General features: G+C 40.9%; 1 long non-coding RNA gene across 1 annotated transcript in view; it reads left to right on the top strand.

Annotated features, from left to right (window-relative positions):
- The window catches only part of LOC147012332 (uncharacterized), a 294,843-nt gene extending 278,805 nt beyond the window's left edge, over nt 1-16,038 (top strand). The window contains exon 3 of the long non-coding RNA XR_015051570.1: nt 15,531-16,038. This is a non-coding gene — a long non-coding RNA (uncharacterized LOC147012332). The remainder of the gene's footprint in view (nt 1-15,530) is intronic.
- The last annotated feature ends 8,147 nt before the right edge of the window (nt 16,039-24,185 follow it).

Consider the following 24,185-nt stretch of genomic DNA (forward strand, 5'->3'; position numbering starts at 1 on the left):
TTTGTAAACACGAGTACTACTTCTACTGTCATGGCAGAGCTTCCACGTCGGCCCTAACTTCGTGATGTCCCGAGCAAAATCCCAGGAGAAGTCGCCTTTATGGTGTGTTTTGCATCTGTCATCGGTACAAGAACAGAATGTACGTCCATTTACTGAGGTTAGATGTGGTAAATATCGCGAGTGCTTGGGAAAATGGCGAGATTTACCCGGGGAAAGGGGTGACCTCGCCCTGTCGCGTTATCACAGCCATGCTGGCATTGGCTTCACCGATATTCCACCGAGTGCTAGTTACCATCCGACGTGCTACAGACGGTTCACCGATAAAAAGAGACGGCTTGCGAGTAAAAAAAGATTCTTGCACTCTTTTGAGGGAGCTACTGAAGTATCTGCAGTAGATGCTTGTGTTCAAAAGCCTGTTGTGCTGTAATCACCAAAGAAGAGTCTGCGATCAAGATCGGCATTGCCAATCTCTTCACAAGGCCATATCCTCCCACGTATTTGCATCGTTTGCAAGAAAGAGTCACGTTATCTTAACCGAGTCCACGGGCCAAAGCGTGATAAACTAGTTAAAGCTGAAACACTCACAGCAGGTACGTACCGAGCTATTTGTTATGAGCTAAATCAAATTTGATCGTTTTGATTTGCCATTCTGGCTTTGTTTAACAATAATTAATATTCTTCCCACATCTTAAGTCCTCAAATTATATTTCAGGACGTCTGATTGAAGCTGACAAGCTGAAAAAAAAGATGAAAGTGTATTGGTCCACACTCAGAGATCCGATTGTGTTGCTGCAGAAGTCAGTTACCATAAATTGTGATTTGTGCAATACACAAGATTTCTCGGCAAGGACAGAGGGCCGGCAGTCGGTCCATCTCCAAGTGAAAGATATTGAAATAAAAGCGAGAGATGAACCTTCAGAGTTTAGGCTTTATTCCATTTGATTGGAGCCGCTTCTGTGGACACACCAGGAAATACAGGTTCAGCTAGGAGTACATAAGCAGAAACGTATACATGTGCAGTTAACCATTGCAGACTAATCCGCGTAAGCACGGAGTTCGATATAATCTCCATTCTCACCAGTCAATGAGCACCTTCAGTTAACGAGCATCAAGTGGACAGCCGATGTCAATAGCAATGCCCCGGGGACAACCACTCGTGCCGCAGAGACATCCCCTTATACGCGCGACGCACAACATGTGATCCCGCGTCATGTCCCTCAATTCACGTTAATTCACCACATTCTCCTCACCTTTAAAATGTAACTAGGGGCCCATCTTACACACCATGATTGCTTTAGCACTATCGGAGTATACATTTCAAGCAACGCGGACTAATTGATCTACAGAAGCATACATGCCAAGCAGTGATTATTTTGAGTTGTAGGAGCATGGAAATGAGCATCGATATATGATATAATGGGCATATAGGAGCATGAGCAGCGAGAATGCCGATAATCCCCTTTACAGATTGAGTCGTCGAGGGGGCCTTATTCGTCGACCTCTCCGGGAGTAAACGGCAGTTTCACTTGAGGGAGACTCCCGATCCTCTTGGTGAGCCTCGACTTGTGCCGGGGATGACTCCTCGATCGCTCTCGGGGGGTACACGGCAGGGCCGTCGCCTGGCGGAGTTCCTGGGGGGAAATGTCAGAAGGAGGAGAGCCAGGAGGTGGTGTACCGGCGGGAGGAGTACCGGCGGGAGCCAGATGGCGAACCGACACAGTGGTCTCCCTGCCATCCGGGAGCCTGACATGAGCATACTCTGGATTAGTGTCAATGAGTTCGACCCCTCCACCAGCGGTTCATACTTGCTTTGTCGTACCGGGCGTTTCATGAACACTGTACCGGGGTGGGTCAGCCAGTTGGGCACCGTTTGACTGTCAACATAACGTCGTTGGTGAGTAAACATACGTTCGTGAGGAGTGGCATTTGTGGACGTGCAGAGCAAAGAGCGTATGGAATTCATTGCGTCAGGAAGAGCAACCTCCCATCGCTCGGGGCCCAGTCCTCTCGATTTCAGCGCCAGAGTTATGGCTTTCCAAATAACTCCATTATACCTTTCCACCTGCCCGTTTCCCTGTGGGTTGTAACCCGTCGTTCGACTAGTTGCTATGCCGTGCTCTAATAGGAATTGTTTTAGCCCGGCCGACATGAAACACGGCCCTCTGTCTGAATGTATGTACGAAGGTCTCCCAAACATAGCGAAGACGTCAGAGAGACATTTTACGACAGTGCCCGAGGTCATATCCGAGCACGGAAACGCGAAAGGGAACCTTGAATATTCATCAACAACGGTGAATATGTATCTGTTGTCTGTCTCGGTGGGCAGGGGCCCTTTGAAGTCGATGTTTAGTCTCTCGAAGGGGGAAGTAGCCTTGATCAGTCTGCCAGATGCCGCGCCAAAGAATCTGGGTTTTAGTTCAGCACAAACAGGGCATGAAGCATTCATTTGTTTAATATCTTCAACAGAATAGGGAAGATTTTGTCTGCGTACGAAATGTGCCATCCTGGTTACCCCTGGGTGGCACAGAGACACATGGAGGTCTTGCAAAGCCTGACTGATTGTTGCCGAACTGTAGACCCGGGAGAAGGTATCTGCAGCAGGGTTTTCCTTCCCGGGCCGGTAAACAATGTCGTACCTGTAGCAGGCTAGGTCTATCCGCCATCTCATAATTTTTTCATTCTTAATTTTCCCGTTATTTTTCCCATCAAACATGAAAGCCACGGATCGTTGGTCCGTAACGAGCGTGAAGTGGTTTCCCAGTAAATAATGTCTCCATTTACGCAGCGCTTCGACGATGGCGTACGCCTCCTTCTCTATTGCCGAGTGTCTCTGCTCGCTTCTAGAGAGAGTTCTCGAGAAGAAAGCGACCGGCCGCCCAGACTGATTAAGTGTTGCAGCTATGGCGTGATTTGAAGCGTCGGTCTCCACCACGAAGGGCACCGAGCTGTCGATCGATAAAACCACGGACTTACTGATATCATCCTTGAGATCGTGGAAAGCTTTCACGACAGCGGCATCTGGTGGAAAGTTTTTGCAATGCACTAGGGGATGTATTTTCTCGGAGTATTGCGAAATCCATCTTGCATAGTAAGCGAACATCCCGATCACCCGGCGCATTGTCTGCAAGTCCTGAGGTGGTGGAAGCTCACGGAGCGGGCGCAATCGCTCAGGATCAGGCTTAATTGTGCCGTCAGCTATCGTGTAGCCGAGAAGGTCAATTGACCTTGCCGAGAATACGCATTTCTCGTAGTTGAGAGTCAGATTATATTTTCCAGCAATGCTCAAGAATCTGTCCAGATTCCTATCATGTTCCCTCTGATCCCTACCGCACACTGTGACATTATCCACGTAAACAAAAGTGTCTTCGAGGTTTTCATCTGAGATGATGTCGTCCATAACCCGTTGGAAGCAAGCTACTCCATTCGTGACACCGAATGGTATCCTTCTGAACTGGTAGAGGCGCCGCCCTGCCTGGAATGCAGTGTACGGTTTGTCTTCCTCTCGGATGGGAATTTGATGATAGGCGCTTCGCAAGTCGATGGTACTGAATACCTTATAATTGGCCACGCGTTCGACCATCTCATCTATGCGCGGCAGGGGGTAGGCGTCGAGTTGGGTGAAGCGATTGACCGTTTGGGAATAATCGACAACCATCCGTCTCTTATGGTTCTGACTGCTGGTTACTAACACCTGTGCGCGCCATGGCGAATCGCTCGGTTCTATAATTCCCTCCTCCAGTAATCGCTTGGTTTCTAAAGTGATGAAATTCATGTCAGCAGTGGTATATCGCCGCGATTTGATCGCTATCGGTTTGCAGACCGGCGACAAGTTAGCGAACAGCTGGGGGGACGTCACCTCCGCAGTGGTCAGCGCATTTAAAATTAGACGAGGCTTGCTTCCTCCAAAGGGTATTTCGATGCTCGTGTGCTGCTTGAGGACATTATGACCCAGAATTACGTCTGCGCACAAATCACGAAGCACCAGCACCTTTACATCCCGATGCGTGTACCCTTTTACGTCCAATTCAACATTGCAGTACCCTCGTACGCGGGATTGTAGTGAGGTGGCGGCCATGCATACCGTATTGTCAGTCGGGTGGATTACCCATTTCCTGCCCTTCACTAGCGAGCTGTTGACGAAACTTTCAGAGCTACCGGTATCAATCAGTGCCTCAGCCATATGCCCGTTAATTCGCACGTTGATGATAGCCTTGGATAGATTCCCGGGAGGCTGCAGTCAATTTATTTTGCGAGTAGAGAGCCGCAGAAGTGGGTTTGTTCCTCCTTAGAGTAGATTTACATACCCTGGCATAATGCCCTTTCTTGTCGCAATTCATGCATGTGGCATCTCTGGCTGGACATTTTTGACGAGGATGCCTTTGTACCCACAAAAGAAGCATTTACCGACCGGAGCAGTTGCTGAGGAGTTTGACGAGGTCTGGGTATCCGGCTCCTCGGGTGTTTCTCCATCCCTCATGTCTGGCTGTGTCTGTGCCAGTGGGGTTCCTTGGGTTCCCATCGTAGCAGCGTTCATGAGCAGCATCGGTGTCCCAAATGACTCAGATTGCTGCTGAGCCGTATCCATCGCTCGAGCCTGATCGACTACCTTGTCAAGAGTGGGTTGCGCTTTCTCTAGTAAGCGTTGCCGTATGTGGGCTGATCTGAGTCCTTGGATGAATGCCTCCCGTGTCGCTTCCTTTCGGTGTTCCTCGGCGCTACGGCCCGGAAGCTGCAGTCTTTTCCCAGCTGATTCAGAGCTTGCAGGAACTGATCGATTGTCTCCCCGGCTGCTTGCTTGCGTGTGTTGAGAAGATGTCGTATGTATACCTCGTTCTTGGGCTTCACGTAGAGCGCCTGCAGTACGTCAATCGCTGCTTCGTAAGTGTCGCACCCCGAGAAGAGCCTGTACACGCCGGGCGAGACATGATTCACGAGAGCGGCAAATTTGTCAGCTCCCTCCGCGATGATGGTCAGATAGTGTGAGAAGGAGCAGAACCAATGTGACCATTTCATTTCTGCGTCAGTCGTGTTTGGGTCTGCGTCGAACCTCTCTGGTTTGTAGATCTTGTCCATCTTTGGTTGAGAGAGCCGAGAAAATCAAATGGAATAAATTGAAATAAAAGCGAGAGATGAACCTTCAGAGTTTAGGCTTTATTCCATTTGATTGGAGCCGCTTCTGTGGACACACCAGGAAATACAGGTTCAGCTAGGAGTACATAAGCAGAAACGTATACATGTGCAGTTAACCATTGCAGACTAATCCGCGTAAGCACGGAGTTCGATATAATCTCCATTCTCACCAGTCAATGAGCACCTTCAGTTAACGAGCATCAAGTGGACAGCCGATGTCAATAGCAATGCCCCGGGGACAATCACTCGTGCCGCAGAGAGACCTCCCCTTATACGCGAGACGCACAACATGTGATCCCGCGTCATGTCCCTTGATTCACGTTAATTCACCACAGATATGACGACATATCACATCAGTTGTGCGAAATAATTTCTTCTCATTTCTTCCTGTGGGACCTTATTTATTCAAACTGACGGATGAATCACTTTTACTTTTCTCACAGCACCTTGTATGAAGAAGCTTAGAGAATGTTGTGCCAAGATGTGATACAGACAAGAAGCATCAACAATGGAGAAGTATTCAGACTGACAAAACTTGTGGATACATCCACAAAAATGGTGAAAAAACATGGTGTCGTATTGTCAAATATGAGGTGAGTGTAGTTGGAGTCTGTATGCTTGCTCATGCTGCCATTTTACTGCAAAGTGTAAAGTTGTAAGTCATGATGTGAATTTATATTTTATCCTTTCTACGAATGATCGCATGAAATCCCTACTGATGCAGACATTCCCACAACTGATTTTTCATCAACCACCACGACGGAATATATCACTGCTGTGGTATAGCCTGCGGGCATGCAGGGCGGGGCATGATGATGGGAGGAGGGGTCGTCGTGGTCATCGTGTCTGCCAGGAATATAAGGAGTGCGCGCCGCCTGAGGCGTTGTAGTAATGCCGTAGTCGCCCGGCTTGTGAGTGTGCTGAGTACGTAATAAAGGAGAGCTGCCGGGCAAAGTACGCCCGCGCTTGTGCAACACAGCCCAGCTCGACTGTTCCCCCGCTCGTGTCTGCCTGCTAAGCATCTTCTACACGACACCACAGTGTTTACAGACACTTTTACACCAAAAACAGTGGCCAGTCAGTGTGCATCAGGATCATCAGACAGTCATGAATCTGATACAAGTGCTGCTGAAGTGAGTGACTATGACATTGGCACTGATGCAGGTCCTTCATCTGCAGGTCCTTCATCCAGCCGACCAACCCGTCAGAGCAATGTAGTGCCCATATCAGGTCGGGAGATTGATGCTGATATTGTCCGCATTATTTATAATGCAGGTATGTTTCTCAAGGCAGAAGTGAATGAATCTCCTGGACTGTTGTGCCCTTGGCCACCTTTAGCATCTGATCTTGGTCTATCTGCTGTCAAGGGCTTGGTCCCAGTAGCTTTATACAACTTTTTAGCTTTGGTTGTTGGGGCTAGTGATGAACCAGCCATTGAAGATTTTGTCCGCTTACCCGAGGATATAGAGCTGGGAATATTGTTCACAAATTTGGAATTCGATTGCACACAACATACAGGTTCCTTTCGTCAGCTATGTCGATAAGTGCTTGTTCCGAAGATAGCTCAGCTTCCATTGCTTTAATGTTCAGAAATCGATTACATGCGCTGCGGATCGATTTAATAGTTAGGGAACGAACAATGGAGACATCCCTCACCCTCTTCTGCAAAGAGCAAGAGGAACCCTGCCGTCCCGTGACTCATGATGTCAACAACTCCCTCCCCCCCCCTCCCCGTGGCTGAGCGGGGGCATGGAGCACGTGGGCATGAGGCATGAGTCATGAGTCACGCCGGGAGCGGGGAAAGGGCGGGAGAAGGATAAGAGGAGATCTTTTCTTTTGTTCGTGGGAGGAGTTGGAGTAGTAAGCTTTTTGCTTCGGCAGAGAGTAGTCGTTCAGCAGACCGTCGGGTCCTGATTGGCTTGCGTAAGGGTTGAGGCCTTCGGAAGCTTTTTGCTTCGGCTGGCTCAGTGAGCTTCGGCTGAGGCCTGGCTCGGGAGGAGGCTTTTTGCTTTTGTGGTTCAGTGAGCTTTGGCTTCTGTTTGGCTCGGGAGAGCTTTTTGCTTCGAGCTGCTTTGTTTTGGAAGGAAGATGAGCCGGTTGCTCGGATCGAGCTGCGAATGGTGGCTGCTTCTTCTTGGTTCGTGGAGCTCTTTGTTCTCCATTTTGGTTCCCGGCTTGTGCGACTCATCGACCTCTTCGTGGAGGTGGTTCCTCGGGGAAGCGATGGATCGGCGCCTCGTCTCACCAGCACGTGTTGAGAAGCGCGGGAGGATTCGCGGGAGCTCGGGAAGGATCGCAGCTCACGGTGATTGGATCCAGCTCGCTCTCGCTGGAGCCCGGGTCTGAACAACTTGAAGACCACACGAGGTGGAGAGGTTCGAGATAGGTTCTGGGTTTCAGCTCACCTGTCCTCCGAGCTGGATCTCGTTATTAAAGGCCTCTGCCACCATTTCTTGGGTGTGTGTGTGTGTGTGTGTGTGTGTGTGTGCGTACGTGTGTCCGTGGGCCCGTCTAATAAGTAGAAATTGCTGTTAAGTGCAAGTGACTGTACATAATAAGTAGACGGTTGTAGTTATTTTGTCATGCATTTGTTGCTTGTATAATTGCATATGTGTTTTGCCTTGTTTAATTGCATATGTGCTTTATTATAATAAATGTCCTTGTGTGAATGTAAACCTGTTCGTTGTGTCCATTCCCTCATTGAGCTGCCCCATCTTGCATTCGGAATATAGTTGGTTTTTAAATAGCCGGTAAAGTGATCGGGTCCAACAGGACTGCGCGATAATACCCCGCTCGGTTATCCCAAAAGGAAGCGAGCTGCTTAAGCGGCTCGTTTCCAAGCGGTCCCGTTGAGATATAAACGGCAATTTGATCTGGAACGTCCGGAAATTCTACAACACTGGTGTTCAGGAGTGGGGGATTCAAATCCATCCTGCCTCCAACTAAATTAACGGAAATCGGACCAAGGGTGAGTGAAGCGACCCTCCGTGTTCCCAAATTACGGGCATTTAAAAATTATTTTCGAGAAGCAAGATGGCGGTTCAAGGCGAACGTGTGCAGGGTGGTTTAGAAATGTGTATTGATGTAGGATCCATGGCCCCGGACGGTTCTTATTATCAACCCACCACTAATGGTAATCAGTGGGGGAGCTCACCCACATACACTTAGCACAAACTTCGCCGGCAAACGGAGCCGCAAAATAGCGGCGTGATCGCACCTCAACGCAGCATGGAGCGGGCTGCTATAATTACCACAGCGAATGGCACGATACGAGGCGGGGCTCCCAACCAACGATTGAAACCACGTGATCATGGCAGGCGAGGCTGGTGGACATTGGAGGGCTTCGATCACAAGACGGAGAAATATCTGGGAAAACTAAAAGAAAACGGTGAGAGAACGAATGAAAGGAGAGAGCAAGCATGCAAAAGAAGTGCGGAGAGCGAACTGAAGAAAAGAGGAGCAAATTAGTAACTCCCAGGATAGAAAGAACTTAGAAGAAGAATGGAAAACGAAGCTGGAAAAGGAAAAACGGAAACATGATGTGGAATTGGAATTACTGAAGGAAGAGGTGAGAATAGGCAATCGGAAAAGAGAAAGCCTGGAACAGGAGGTAAAAAGAGGAAAGTATTGGGTAAAAATTAGCAAGGAATTGAGGAGGGAAGCGGTGGAAAGTGAAGCGGAAATGAGCAAGAGAATGGATGAAATGAGTGAGGAGGCATGCAATTTGAGAAAGGAGTTAGAAAAGAAAGCTTCTGAGTTATAGAAACGCCAAAACAAAGAGACTGGATTACAAAACGAGCTGAGGATGCTAAGAGAGGAAAGAAAGAGAACAGAGAATGAAACTTTGAGGAACCACACTGTGCGGATCGAACAGTTAGAAGCCAAAGCAAGGTTGGAGTGTGCGGAGATAGTGAAAGAACAAGGAATGAAGCAGGAAAGGGAGCTCAACCAATTGAAAGAAACGATGAGATTGGAAAATGAAGAACGTGAGAGACGGTGGGGTAGAAAACAAAAACAATATGAGTTTGAAATTAGCCAACTCAAGGAAACAGCAAAATTTGAGTCCATGGAGATGGAAAAGCTCCGGAAAGAAAATGAACGACTATGGAGGCTCAGAGAGGCAAAACGACTCAAATGGGAAGGAAAATGGAGCGAGGAAGAAAAGGAAATAATAAAGGAGGTAGCGGTGACAATGACGGAGATGCAGGAAATAGAAATAACAGAGACACGGGAGATAGAGGAGAGAGGGGGTGAAGTCGACGACACAAAGGACGAACACACACACATGGAGGTAGTGAGGGACAATGGGGTTGAGCTTGAGGAATGTGTTGAGACCCGATACAAGCAGCAGGATAGCCTCCTTCAGGAACGAAGGGAGGAAATGTTCCCCCTTGAGGCGGATCGCGACGAGGTTAGTCCGGTCGAGCCTTGCGAGGTAGAGGGGGCGAGTGCTGTGAATGGGTGCACACGGAGCTTGGGGGGAATGGAGACCCCGGGAGCGCTTGAGGTAGCACAAATCCCCAGCATGGTCGTCCAGGTGTGTGTGGTTACGAGGGTGGCGAAATGCGTGCTGGAAAACACGCATTGTGTGAGTAGTATGGTGTGTGTGTGAGGTGGCGGTATGAGAGGGAGATGGCGGTTGGCATGTGGGATACCGCAACCGCATGTCCTAGTGTAATGGTGAGGTGAGTGAGCGTCGTGGCACGCAGGAGTGTGTGCGTTGAATGGCGATGACGACTGCGACAGATGACGGACAAAATCCGGGTAGCGGCCGTAGCTGTTTTGAGGACCGTGCCGGGTTTGCATGGCAGCGTGCCGTGCTACGCACTATGCTATAGTCCGTGCTGTGCTACACACGAGGCCGCCACGTGCGCGCCTGCGGGAGTGAAGCCCGGTCTGTAAACGCATGCGGTGGATTAGCCGATCCCACAGACGGACATAAGGTAGGCTGGACATGGATTTGGACCGGACGGGTTTTCCAGGCGAGTGTGTGTGTGTGAAGCTCCGACGAGCAGAGCACATGTGCTCGCGTGGGGAAACCCTCGAAACGCGAGGTTTGCTTTGGATGCACCGGGTGATGTCGCGGCTGCATGGTTGGAATCCGGCAGGAGGGAAATCCCTGCCGGATGGTGCCGTCCGATAATGGACGAGGTGCGAGAAACGCGAACAGCTGCCATGACGTCATGGGGAAAGCGCAGGTTGCGAGTTGCCGCGCTGGTGTGCGCATTGAGCTGCCCCATCTTGCATTCAGAATATAGTTGGTTTTTAAATAGCCGGTAAAGTGATCGGGTCCAACGGGACTGCGCAATAATACCCCGCTTGGTTATCCCAAAAGGAAGCGAGCTGCTGAAGCGGCTCGTTTCCAAGCGGTCCCGTTGAGGTACAATCTCTCTGTAACCTACCCGCGCGAATAATTAGGTAAATGGAAGATTTGGTGATCGGACCCTGTAGCGCGGGTAGAGTGCGGACAAGGTTGTGGTGTCGTTAAAAACACACCCGTGGCTGGTTTCCGGCGTTGATCCGGAAAGCCGCGAATGGATTGTCCGTTCGGTGGGAGAAGCGACCGCTATTGGTTAGACGCGGTCTTTCGCACATCGACGGGGGGAAATCTACAACAATATTTTCACTTTGCCAGGACATTATCCTGCTTGCATCCAAAGGTAAAAAAAAAAAACACCCAAGTCTCTGTGTTTGGGTATGACCATTCGTCATTTGACAGGGTCATCCCAGTTTCTGAACGTGATGAACAAATTTGGTCATTGTGCATCACGGGAAACCGTTTTCCGTTATGAGATTTGCCTAGCTGAACTACAGATCCAGCAGTCTGCCAATTCCATTCCCGCAGGTTTCTCTCGGCATGTGCCAACAACTATTGTTTGGGACAATATCGATTTTGGCCAGGAAACACAAACTGGAAAAGGAACTACCCACCATACAAATGGTTTACTCGTGCAAAATGCTCAGTATCAGGTAAATGTTGTGGATGACTGTACTGCAAGGGTTAGTATGAAGAAAGGCAGTCGATCCCTGAAAAGTTGCCCAATCAGTAATATTGAATATTACACGCGAAAAGAACGTCACGGACCACAGAATCTGGGATTCCTGTTGGGCAATCAGACTAAAAGACGGAACAAGTCTGAAGACGACAATTGTTCACGAGTGGTATTTGACGATGTAGGTTGTTTCAGAAGTCAAGGATGAGACAATGTGATAATGTTTGACCAAGTTATAAGAATGATCAACATGATGTGGTACGAGTGACAGGTTATCAGTTGCAAAATGTCGAAAACCCGGTTTCGTTCAACAACTTTCAAAATTTGACCTTTGCATAACCTTTAAAGGTCAGAAAACAATGTTGTGGACATTAAAATAAGGAAACGGGATACGTGATATAGCTTAATGGAGTTAGTTCATCGAAGAAGGTTGAAAAACCCAGTTCGATTCCCACACCTTTGAAAATTTGACCTTTGTGAACTTTAAAGGTCAAGAATTATGACCTTTGGTGCAAAACTTCCTCTGGAACATTCCAGGAACAATATAACGTCATATAGGCTATATGACATTTCGCACTCCTCGGATTATCCATACTTTGATGAAATCAGCGTAAAAACAAACTTGAAGGGGGCGCCACGGGCAAGGTGTTCGAGATAGAGCAAAATGGTTTTAAGACTTTAGGTGGGGAATGACCTCAAGATTATGCATAAAAAATATTGTCACCTGAGCTCTCAAAGTTTGGGCGGTTATATGATTTTATGTCAAAATTCGAAATTTTCTAAGTTTGTGACCTTGACCTTGACACGAAAATGAAAAATCGAGCTCAGTGGGGCTATGCAGGTGCCATTGGGCTCACCAAATACCGAAACCCCTGCCAGATTCGACAAACCCCTTGGAGAAGATGGATTTTTATGTCAAAATTCGCAATTTTCTAAGTTCGTGACCTTGTGACCTTGACCTTGGGAGGAAAATGAAAAATCGAGCTCCGTAGGGCTATGCAGGTGCCATTGGGCTAACCAAATACCAAAACCCCTGCCAGATTCAACAAACCCCCTCGGAGAAGATGCAAATTGAAATTGGCTACCCCCTAAAAACACAATTCGCAATTTTCTAAGTTCCTGACCTTGTGACCTTGACCTTGGGACGAAAATGAAAAATCGAGATCCATGGGGCTATGCAGGTGCCATTGGGCTAACCAAATACCGATTCCCCTGCCAGATTCGACAAACCCCTCAGCGAAGAAAAATTTTTTACGTCAAAATTCACAATTTAATAAGTTCGTGACCTTGACCTTGGGACGAAAATGAAAAATCTAGATCCGTGGGGCGATGCAGGTGCCATTGGGCTAACGAAATACCGAAACCCCTGCCAGATTCGACAAACACCCTCAGAGAAGATGCAAATTGAAATCGGCTACCCCCTAGAAACACAATTCGCTATTTTCTAAGTTCCTGACCTTGTGGCCTTGACCTTGGGACAAAAATGAAAAATCGAGCTCCGTGGGGCTATGCAGGTGCCATTGGGCTTACCAAATACCAAAACCCCTGTCAGATTCGACAAACCCCCAATGAGAAGATGCAAATTGAAGTCGTTTACCCCCTAAAAATATGTTTTTTGGGCGTGGCTCCACCCATAATGAGCGAACCACGCCAATTTTCAGGAACACACAACTAGATCATCATATAAACCTCCCACCAAAATTTTGTCAGGATCGGATCAAAACCCACAGAGCTATGCTCGGGACAGACAGAAGTAGGGTAAGAATACTGATTCTGGCTCACTTTTCCCCATGTAAATGAATGGGGGATTTTCAGCGATTTATATTTTTTTTCCCTAAAAATAAATCCCCTTTTTATCCCAAGGTATATTTATTTGTCTCCCCTTTTAACTTGGAGGTTGAACCTCATTGAATTGAACACCTGGGGGTTGAACAGCTCACTCATTGAACCTATAAAGATTTGTTCATTCTCAAATTCCTTCAATAGTTTAATTTTCTTTGCACAATAATCCCCATCTAAAATATTGACAAACAAAACATTTGAATCTTTATATTTTTTAAGATACCCCTTTTGTGTCATTACGAAATGATTAACTTCTCTTAATGCTCTTGTTTGACCACCTCCTGAGCCACAGGTTATTTTTTGTTAAGCCACGCCCACTTTTCCTAAGCTCCGCCCACTTTTGCTAAGCTCCGCCCACTTTTCATAAGGTATTTTTTCTAAGCCACGCCCACTTTTCCTAAGCTCCGCCCACTTTTGCTAAGCTCCGCCCACTTTTCATAAGGTATTTTTTCTAAGCCACGCCCACTTTTCCTAAGCCCCACCCACTTTTGCTAAGCTCCGCCCACTTTTCATAAGGTATTTTTTCTAAGCCACGCCCACTTTTCCTAAGCTCCGCCTACTTTTGCTAAGCCCCGCCCACTCTTACATCATTTCCAGTTCATCTCTGACTCACAAAGAAATCACTAGAAAATTACAGGATGTTATGGTTTTGAAAAATTTCCCAATGAAGGCTTGCCTAGGCTTGCCCAGGGAATTTCCAAAGGAAACCACACCCACCAGTCTTTCTCTATAAAAGCTTCAAACCCAGGCTCCATTTTAAACATTTGTTCTTGCTGGCAATGGTGTTCTGTGTGCTTGTCTCAAACTCTCTGTCTTCTATGGAACTAAACCTTCAAGTTGATGAACTGGATTCAAACCTCTTATCTATTGAGGTAAGATTTTTTATTTTCCTATTTTCAAACTTTGATTGAAGCATACTCATTTAATAATTAAATAACTTAATTAATACATTATTATTTTCTCTCACAGGAAATTGTCTCTGAAAATACTGCTTTTGCTACAACTTGGGGGAAATTGTTGGCTTGGTTGAAGACCTTGAGTGGGATGACTTTGGTGTTCCTTGGAACTCTCTGTCTTCTATGGAACTAAACCTTCAAGTTGATGAACTGGATTCAAACCTCTTATCTATTGAGGTAAGATTTTTTATTTTCCTATTTTCAAACTTTGATTGAAGCATACTCATTTAATAATTAAATAACTTAATTAATACATTATTATTTTCTCTCACAGGAAATTGTGTCTGAAATACGAAATGAAAATACTGCTTTTGCTACAACTTGGGGCGAAATTGTTGGCTTGGTTGAAGACCTTATGAGCGACCAAGACCCACAGAACGAGTTCGTCCTTGATGACCCAACCAAAGAGTTATACCTTGGAGACCAGCAAAATCCTGAAAAAGAGTTTTACAGCAATAGTACTCATTGTGAGTTATCAAGACAATACCCACTGAACAAGTTATACCTTGATGAGCCAGAATACAAGTTTTACCTTGGAGACTCACAAATTTTGAAAAAATCAGTAAATGAGTTCTGCCTTGATGGTTTTAATAACTACCTTGGAGACTCAGGAAAAGGGTTCTGCCAAGATGGTTCTAAATATGGGGCCTACCTTGGAGACTCACAAATTTTGAAAAAATCAGTAAATGAGTTCTGCCTTGATGGTTTAAATAACTACCTTGGAGACTCAGGAAAAGGGTTCTGCCAAGATGGTTCTAAATATGGGTCCTACCTTGGAGACTCACAAATTTTGAAAAAATCAGTAAATGAGTTATCCTTAAGAGACTTTGTAAGTTGGTTTTACTTTGAATACTTGAAATGTGGGTTCTGGATTGATAACTCACAATGTGATACATATCTTGGAAACTCAACGGGAATGTGGTTATACCTTGAAGACTTGGAAAGTTGGGTTTATGTTGGACACTTGAAACTTTTTTGGGGGCTTTTATTTATTTATTTATTTATTTATTATTATTATTATTTTATTTATTTATATTTTGGAGACTTTTGGAGTTGCTATCACTCTTTGGGATCTAAACCTATCGATGTAGTTTTTTGTCGGATGGTGCTTGATGGGAGCAAGATCAAGAAAGTACTGGCAAGAAAGTGCAGGCATACTCCCTCTCTTTACGTCATCAAACCTGAAAGCCATAAAAGCCATAATTGGAAGAAGAGAAAAAAAAACGTAAAAATATATATATATATATATATATATATATATATATATATATATATATATATATATATATATATATATATATATATATATATATATATATATATATATATATATATATATATATATATATATATATATATATATATAGGTGGAAATCTCATTTTGAAAAAGACTGTGTTGGGTGAGGATTGAGTTGGGGTTGAGATTTTGAATGTGAGGGTTGGGGTTGAGATTTTGAATGTGAGGGTTGGGACACACACACACATACACATCAACAAACAAAAGTTAAGCCTTGACTATTCAGTTGAGGATTCTGTGTTTGGGGTTCACAGATCTAAGAACGTCCCCCTTGACACACATTATATACTTGTCCCTCTAGTGTCCACAAAGGTGTATTATCTGCTTAGTTTTGTCTTTTGTAATTCCTGTGAATAAAATGAACCTAAAATCTCTTCCCCTTCCAAATCATATATTTTATAAGTCCAAGGAACTGTATCTATTACATCAACAATTTTAAAAAGTTCTTTCGTCCATCGTTCAGTAAAACCCTTTTCAAAATGAGATTTCCACCTATATATTCTTACGATATCACCAACTTTGAACTTAGGTTTTCTAACATTAATCTCTTTTTCATATTTTAATTTTGTAAATGTTTCTGATGGCTTCATATTCGTTGACGTGTGAATCGTGTCATTATACTTATCCACAATATCCTGAATAAAAGATAACCATTGTTGTGAACCGAGTTGTGTGAATTTTTTATATAGTCTCTCTTTTAAGGTACGATTAAAACGTTCAACAACAACTGCCTTCCCTTCATTAAAGGTACTGTATAATGTAATACTGTTATTTTTAAAAAAATTCATAAATGTCTTGTTATAAAACTCTCTACCCTCATCAGTCCACAATTTCTTAGGTTTTCTCTTACTTTTATTAAATATCTGTTGAAAAGCTAACATAAGAGTATTACCTGTTTTGTTTTTTAAAGGGACAACCCACGCATATCTACTCCTCAAATCAATAACGGTTAAAGCATACTTGTACCCCTTATCATTATTGAGTTCAATCAAATCAGCAGACCAGATATAATCAACTTCCTTGGAATAAACTTTCCTTCTCTGAAACTTTGTGAATATTGGTTTATGTAATTCATCAGCTAATTGCTCTTCAGTCTTAATGACATCATTAGAGCCTATAAGCTTTTTGAATTTCCAAGTCCAAGTTTCAATTTAGCACTAATCATCTTCTTCACGATGAACCTATCAACTTTTTCTCTCAAGGTTGGATTTTGTATCAGAGACAAATTATATAACATTTCTCTATCGGCTTCATGCTTTTCTTCCAACGTTGTGGTATTCCCATAATCAATATCGTGTCTCATGCACACTTCATCAACTCTATTGATTGGTTTACTCCAAGATTTAGGATTGTCTGCCTCATCTAATCTTTTATCCAAGTTTGTGCCTGGACCACAGAAAGAATACCCTGGAAGATGTAATTCCCCTGGTATTCCAGTAGTTGTAAATTTACTTCCTGTTAAAAACTTTTGTATATCTCCTCCGAGTTTGTGTTTGGAGATAAATTGATTTTTTTTTGAACCACACACCGAACATATACCTTTTTGTATAACCCTGTTATTTTTACTTTTAATATATGAAATATTTTTAGTATTAGTTTTCTTTTTACATTTGAGACAATAACTCATTTATTTATGAGAAAAATTTCTGCAGAGTGCAAAAACCTTTTTAGTTTCCAACATGCACATTTGAATCTTAATTTTTAAAACATAAAGAATCCTTAGAAATGCCTTCACTCTCTCCTCCATTTATTTAAGAAAAACTTGAATTAAAATACATGTCTTCTCGATGTCGATAGTCTTGTTGAAAGTATTGCAAATAGACTTTTTAATTCTTTGTATTCCTCCCTGGTGAGATAAGTTAATTTCTTTAATACCTCTATTCTTTTTTGAATCTCACTGGTTTCCATATTTTGATATGTATTCATTCTCTCTCTTTCCTCCCTCTCTCTCTTCTCTCTTTCCTCCTTCTCTCTCTCCTCCTCCTCCTTTTCCTCCTCTTCCCTCTCTTCTTTAACTCCTTCCTCATCCCTTACTATACTTGAATCGTTTACACCCCATAGAATATTATACATATATTCATCAGGATTTCTTGTTATTCCTGTATCCAAAATAATTTTTTTTACAACAGGATACCAATAAAATTTCTTTTGAATTTCTAAAAGAGCCTTACCTTTTCTTAACCTTATAATTTTTTCATTATTTAACATTCTAATTAAATCTAAAGTTGTTGGTTTATCAACATCAGCATAATGCCAATCTTTTATTGAAAATACCTCATTCTTATGTTGTAGAACATATTTATTAAAATACCGAATACCCTTTTCTTGAAGGTATGCTTGAACACAGAAATGATAATTTTCTTGAAGCCTTCTTGCTGTCATTTATGTATTAGAAATATATGTTAGAATAATATTATGGCACGAAACACCTCCCCATCTTCCCATAGTTAAATCATTTTGTATTTCCTTACTTATTATATATAATCCTGTTTTTTCTGTTTTCATGAGATAAACAAGGGCAAAACCATTATTATATTTACCCTTATTAAATTCTTTTATTTGTTGTTTACTAATCGTGGCTCCACAAAACTCATTCTCGATACCAAGTGGATAATATTCTTCCTTACGAGACTGATTTAATTGTTCCAGGTCTTCGAGGTTAATTTTAAATGACCAATTATACCCTAAATCATTCATATCATACCCCCATTGTTCTATTCTCATACAAACGATACGCCCTTCTTTATAAAAATTTATTTTAATTCGAACTGTGAATTCTGTATGACCTGGAGATAATATCAACACTTCTGTATCTTTAGAATACACAGCCGTTTTATTTAAGTATATATATTGTGATAAATCGCTTAATCTCACCAAGTCATTCGCGTCAGTCGGGCTTGGATAATTTTTAATTTATAAACATTTTTCATGTTAATATTTTTGTTTATATTATATTTATGTCGTTCAGCCTGTGCCTTTGTGTAATAATTTGATAAATCAATATCCAGTTCTTGAGATACACCAAAGATAGAACCATCTTTACCAACATAAGTCATTTATATTAGATTAAAAATAATATCATAAAATTTTTTATTTTTGTTGAGTTGAAATAACACATATAGACATAATTGACCACAACACTTGGAATTTAATTCTTGGACTTGAAATGTTTGATAAACACCATTCTGTAAGAATTTTATGACTTCAACAGGTGGTGGAAGACCAAAACTATCAAAATAATATTTGTCTTGACTATTAAAAATACAAACCCAATGAGAACCGTTCCCATCATTATCTTCTAAGTTCATAATAATATTCTTTGTATGTTTCGACACATTTGTTAATTCATCTCTCATACAAATAACCACATTATGAATTTTTAATTTCTTACAATATTTGGCAAGTTGTAAATTTGATGTTGTATTCTTTCCAAATTCTTTCAACCACTCATCAATGCTCATTTATTTATTAGAAAGATATAATCCATTACCTCTTTTCGTTAATTTTACACCTGCTTGTGCTATAGAAGAAAGCATATCTCCAACTAACAATCTCGCTTTATCAGGCAGACCTTCAAGTTTTTCAGCAAAATCTACAATTACACCACTTCCACTAATTTGTTTCTCCAACTCTTTGTTATGTCTTTCCAATTCTTTTTGAGCCTGGAGTTGAGCCTTCCTTTCGTTGGCAGTTTTGATCGCTGTTGAAATACCACCCGTCAATGCTCCAACCGCACTTAAACCAGCAAATAAAGGAATTAGAAATGGGAGAAATCCTCCACTCGTCTCTCTTATTGAATATTTTTTCAACATTGGTTTTGTCATTTTAATTTTAAGTGAGTCAGTGTCATTCAAGATTTTAACCTGTTCTCTTGTGAGCAAAACATCAATTCTTACTGCTCCTTTTCTCTGAATTGTATTAACGTTAATCGTACAAGGCTTTTGATTTTGAACACAAGATGATAGTTTATGAAGATTGATTTGATTAACATATACCCCAGTTGGTACTTTGCCACTCATTTATTTAACAAAAAAATTATGTGAGACTAATCATCACACCATTATCTGTATTAATCTGCAATTCTGTTTCTTCCAAAAGCAAACAATATGTATCAACTTCTTCACTCTCTCCTCTTTCAATGTATAGGGAAGTATCCACTCGATTAGACTTTATAGTTTCTTTTTGAGCGCTCAGGTCAAACGTATAGATTGTATACAAACTTTTAAATGCTGTCATATCCAAAATAGGTTCTTTATTTCCATTACTTTCACACACCTTTTGGTAAGACTTGTATGCTTCAGCAAAATCATTTTTTTCCCAATTAATTTCCAATCTATCTCGTGGATAAAATGTTCCATCTAGAGAAACGCGAAGTTGTTTCACCTTAGCATTATCACTCAATGCATTATTCTTATCAGTCGCAGTATCACCATCTGGCTTTTTAAAAATCATCCACAGATATCGTGGCTTTCCTTCCAGAACACCCAAATTCCACGTGTAAGTAGTTTGATTGAGTTTAACGTGTTGACATCTTCTTTTGAGGTATGATACACTGAGTGGTCTCTTTGAGTTAAGTCTTCGATTCAACATCTCTTCTGTTTTAAGATTAGGAGTATATTCACTGATATACCAACTCATCTCCTCAATTACAAATTTATTCTGATCACCAAAAGCATTACCAACACCAAAAAGCAATCTATTTTCATTATCATTCCTTTGTAGTTGAAATCTAATTTTAAGACCATACAGAACTTTATCATAATCACAAAATCCAAATATACCTTTAAGAGGAACTGCCACAGTAAAACTATTTTCTGCTTTTGTATCATCATTATACATTCCTTTCCTTTGAATATATCCAGGGTCTGTGTTTGTTCCCGTTGACATATCAGGAATAAAACCTTCGACAGACCCCTTTCCCATTCTATCACTGAATGTATAGAGTGTAAATTTCATCATTTCAGATACAGCAGAGACATAATCAACCGCTTCAACTTCTTGTGTTCCAATATACAATCGCACACTATCAAACATTTTCCAGAAGAAATCATTTACAAGTGTAGCGTTTGTGTTATTCCCAGCCTTAGTGAATTTAAATTTACACAACAAGAAACTTTCGGAGAGATTCAAATAGGTTTGTTGATTATTTATTTCAAAACTTTTTGTACCATTTGTATTCCAGTCTGTTCCAGTTATTGCATTTACCTTGAAGTAATCTTCTTTTTTAGTGGAGTTTGAGATAATAATAGTATCATCCAAATCATAGATACTATCAATTGCTTCCATACTTGTATTTATTTAGGAAAAAAGATGTTAAAACTTTTGAAACCCTGATCCAAGTATTTGAATTATTTTCTGTCGTTCTTGGGGGACAACTGAGTTTTACCTTTCTTAATTTCTTTTATTGCTTGTAATTTATGAGATTCTTTCTGAGCATCTTTTATACTCTTTACAGCACCTGCTACATTTCCCACAGCAGAAGCAGTTGAACCAATTAGGTCTTTATGTTTAAGAATAGTTGAACCAATACCCATGAGAGTATCAATTATCCCATCTCCTCTAAATTGATGTCCAACACCCCTTTGTCTCTTAGGTTTATAGTATCCTCTACCAAGATACATACCTTCACCCTTGTAGTACGGGGAAAGGAACATCCCATCCCCTGTAATTATTTTATATTTTCCCAACTCGTGCTTCCTCACAATAACCATCGTATTTATTTATTGAAAAACTTCACGTAGGTGAATTCTGATGGATATAACTTCTCCATTAAAAGAGATCACACGATTATCTTGGTCGGTTATCCTAAAATTTACTCTGTGTATGGTTTTTCCTGACACAGGTAGATAAACCAAATTTTTAGGCTCCATATTGAATTTATAACCAATTGGGGTTGAGTATGCGCTGAATGAAAATATTGTATTTGTTTTTAATCCATCATTATAAGCACCATCAATCAAATCACAGTGAATTAACACCGAATTTATTCCTGAGGATATTTGAATGACATTATCACTGTAAAACGTCCCATTAGTTTCAATCTTTTTGAGGAGAAACCTAATAACTCTCTAAATGAATTATCAATTGTGAAATCAACCTTGTAGTTATTTTTAACTTTAATCGTTGATTTTGAAGTATGTTTTTGAATGTTTATAATAATATTTTTTGGTTCATCACCCTGTTCTTTCATAAGACGAGCAATTTCGGAAGATATTTGAGAAATTTGGTATGCTCTGGAAGAGACTGTTATCGTTTTGTATCCACTTCCCGGATTATAACTAAACTTGTCATTTTTCTCGGTTATATTAAATAAGGTATTATAAGTCTCCATGGACAATAAAGATGCTTCATATTCTTTTGTTGTGTCAAGTTGTAGTGGGTATGGGAATGAAGATGTGTGGTCGCTTGTTGTGAAATTAAAACTCAGGATTGTGCTTCTCATCTTATTTAATATGAGATAAAATGTCTTTATATTGAGATTTATTAATTATTTTCATGTTCATCAACTGGTCTAAAATGGCTGATGCTTCATTAAAACAATTGTTATTTCCAGCCTTCTTACTGCCGAACAACAATAACAGTCTATTAACTAATTGCGATGGGTCATTTGGAAGAAAACTAATACCTGAACCAAGGATACTTAAAGCCTGAATAATGTGTTTCTCCTTCTCATTCTTCCTACTTTTACCAGAAAGAATAACCTTATAATTTAGAGTGTTCAGCAAATCAATATATACTCTATCATCATTATTTTCCATATCCAATGGTTTATCAATATACTTTGATTCATCCCTCACAGTTGAACCTTGTCTTCCATCTTTTGTGAGAAGAAACATTAATCTCGGAGTTAGTTTAACAGGGGGTTGAGCAGAACTTAAGAACCTTAATTCATCATTAAATATCAATACCTTTTCTTGAACAAGATGAAATATTGCTGGTTGTTCTGTTGGAATGAGTCCTGCTTTGGTTTTTGAATCCGCTGAATATTCATTGTTTTGAACAGCATTCACAATATAATCAGGGGGTTGATTAATCTCTTCCAGTTGTTGAAATAAACCTTCATCATCATATTCTAATTCTCCTAAATGCTCTAATTCTTCCTCCGTCATTTGACTGAAATCTTTTAACATTTGAAGCTTTCTAGGAGTATATTCTACTGTGGGAACTGTGGAAACATCTTTCATTTTTTCTTGGGAAGTTTTTAAAAGTGGTTTAAAAAATTTCTCTTGTTTTTTTTCAAATGCTTCTTCGCCCGTTAGTTTCTGTCTGGGTTTCTTCTTTATGTCTTCCTGTTGTTTTACAACTTTTGAAACCAACTCTTGATGTTCCTTAAATCTTCTTGCTCTTTCTTTTGTATCCATTTATTTATTGTAAAATATCATTTAATGAATTGTAAAGATCAACAGGGAAATTTTCCTTTTCTTCATCATTCAAGTAGATGTGTTCAAATAAATCCTTTTCTTTAAATATTTCATCAAATTCTTTATTAACATTAATGCGAGTTGTAATTTCTTCTTCACTAATCCTTGCATCTCTGCTTTTCATACGTTTGTGTTGAGTTTCTTCATCAACATCAAAACCGAATGATAAAATCTTCACTCCGCTCAGATATTTAATAATTTGTCTCGTTCCTTCTGGATTAGTTTCTAATATCCCAACACCACCAGATTTTAGTTTCTTTAACTCACTCTTACAATGTGAATATTTTGTTGTACCAAGAGAAACCTCCTCAAATATTTGTCCTTCATTCCTCAATCGCATATGTTCCTCCACTGAAATATAGTGATAATCTTCACCTTTTACTTCTCCAGGTCTTATTGCTCTAGTTGTTGTTGATACAATGCGTATCACGGGGTGTTTTTTAAGTAAATTTACAATATTCTCATTTGTACTACACAAGAACCTTGATTTATGAAAGTTTTTTCCAGAAGCAGATTTACCCACAAGATTTATAATAATAGTTGTCATTTATATATGTAATTGTTTATAAAACAAAAAATATATCCCTTAATATCTCATCTTGTTTCACAACAATATATTTATATTTTTCAGTCGTGTGCTTCATATAATCCTCAAATTTCTTTTTACTACATAATGTAGAACAATTATCTCTCCAAAAATTATTGATATCTATTGAATTTAACTTGAATAAAATAAAAGTATTAGCATTGTTTCTGATGGAACGACGAGGAAGTTGAAAGTACGATTGACTAAGATAAATACAATTACAAGAAGAATGTCTCCCTCTTGTGTAGTAGCTGTCCATTACCGTTTGGTTTCTCTCATTAACACAATCATCAAAGATAACGAGGTTCTTTTTTGATTTATCCAAATCTTGGGAGACGGTATATCATCCGTATTATCACTAAGAATACAAGTTATAAGATTTGATTTCTTTTTACATCTCTGTGTATCACAAAATAGTTGAATTATATCTTCAATGTTATAATCATTTAGGTTTTTTGACGTTTAAATAAACCTATTATATCTTCTTTTTGAAGACCAGCATTAAAACCTTGTGAGAGTAGTTGATACTCTGGTTGAAAACTCGACTTTGTGAAAATTATTAAATTATCATAATCTAAAAAGTTGGGAGTGAGGAGCATTTTTAAAAGTAAGCAGGTTTTTCCACATCCACTTGAACCAACTATGAGACATCTTAATGAATTTGGGAGATTTTTATGGTTGTTAAATTTTATCTTATTTTCCCAAATAGGTAAAAAATCATTCATTTATATATTTGAAAAACAGGTTATTTAATTTATTATTGGCTTTTTTAGAAACTCTATATTTTATCCTAAGTTCAGGTTTAATTTCAAGATAATCCATTATTTTATTTATACAATATCTTGTGTTGATATTTCCCTGAAAATTACATCCATGAATAATATACAACAACAATCCTTTGAACATTTCTCTTATACGTTCAGTTTCTTCCCTTGTAAGGAAAGGTGTGTTATCATCCTC

This window comes from Eptatretus burgeri, chromosome 15 (assembly GCF_056783735.1).
Source record: "Eptatretus burgeri isolate ZD-2024b chromosome 15, Ebu_testis_v1, whole genome shotgun sequence".
NCBI lineage: Eukaryota > Metazoa > Chordata > Myxini > Myxiniformes > Myxinidae > Eptatretus > Eptatretus burgeri.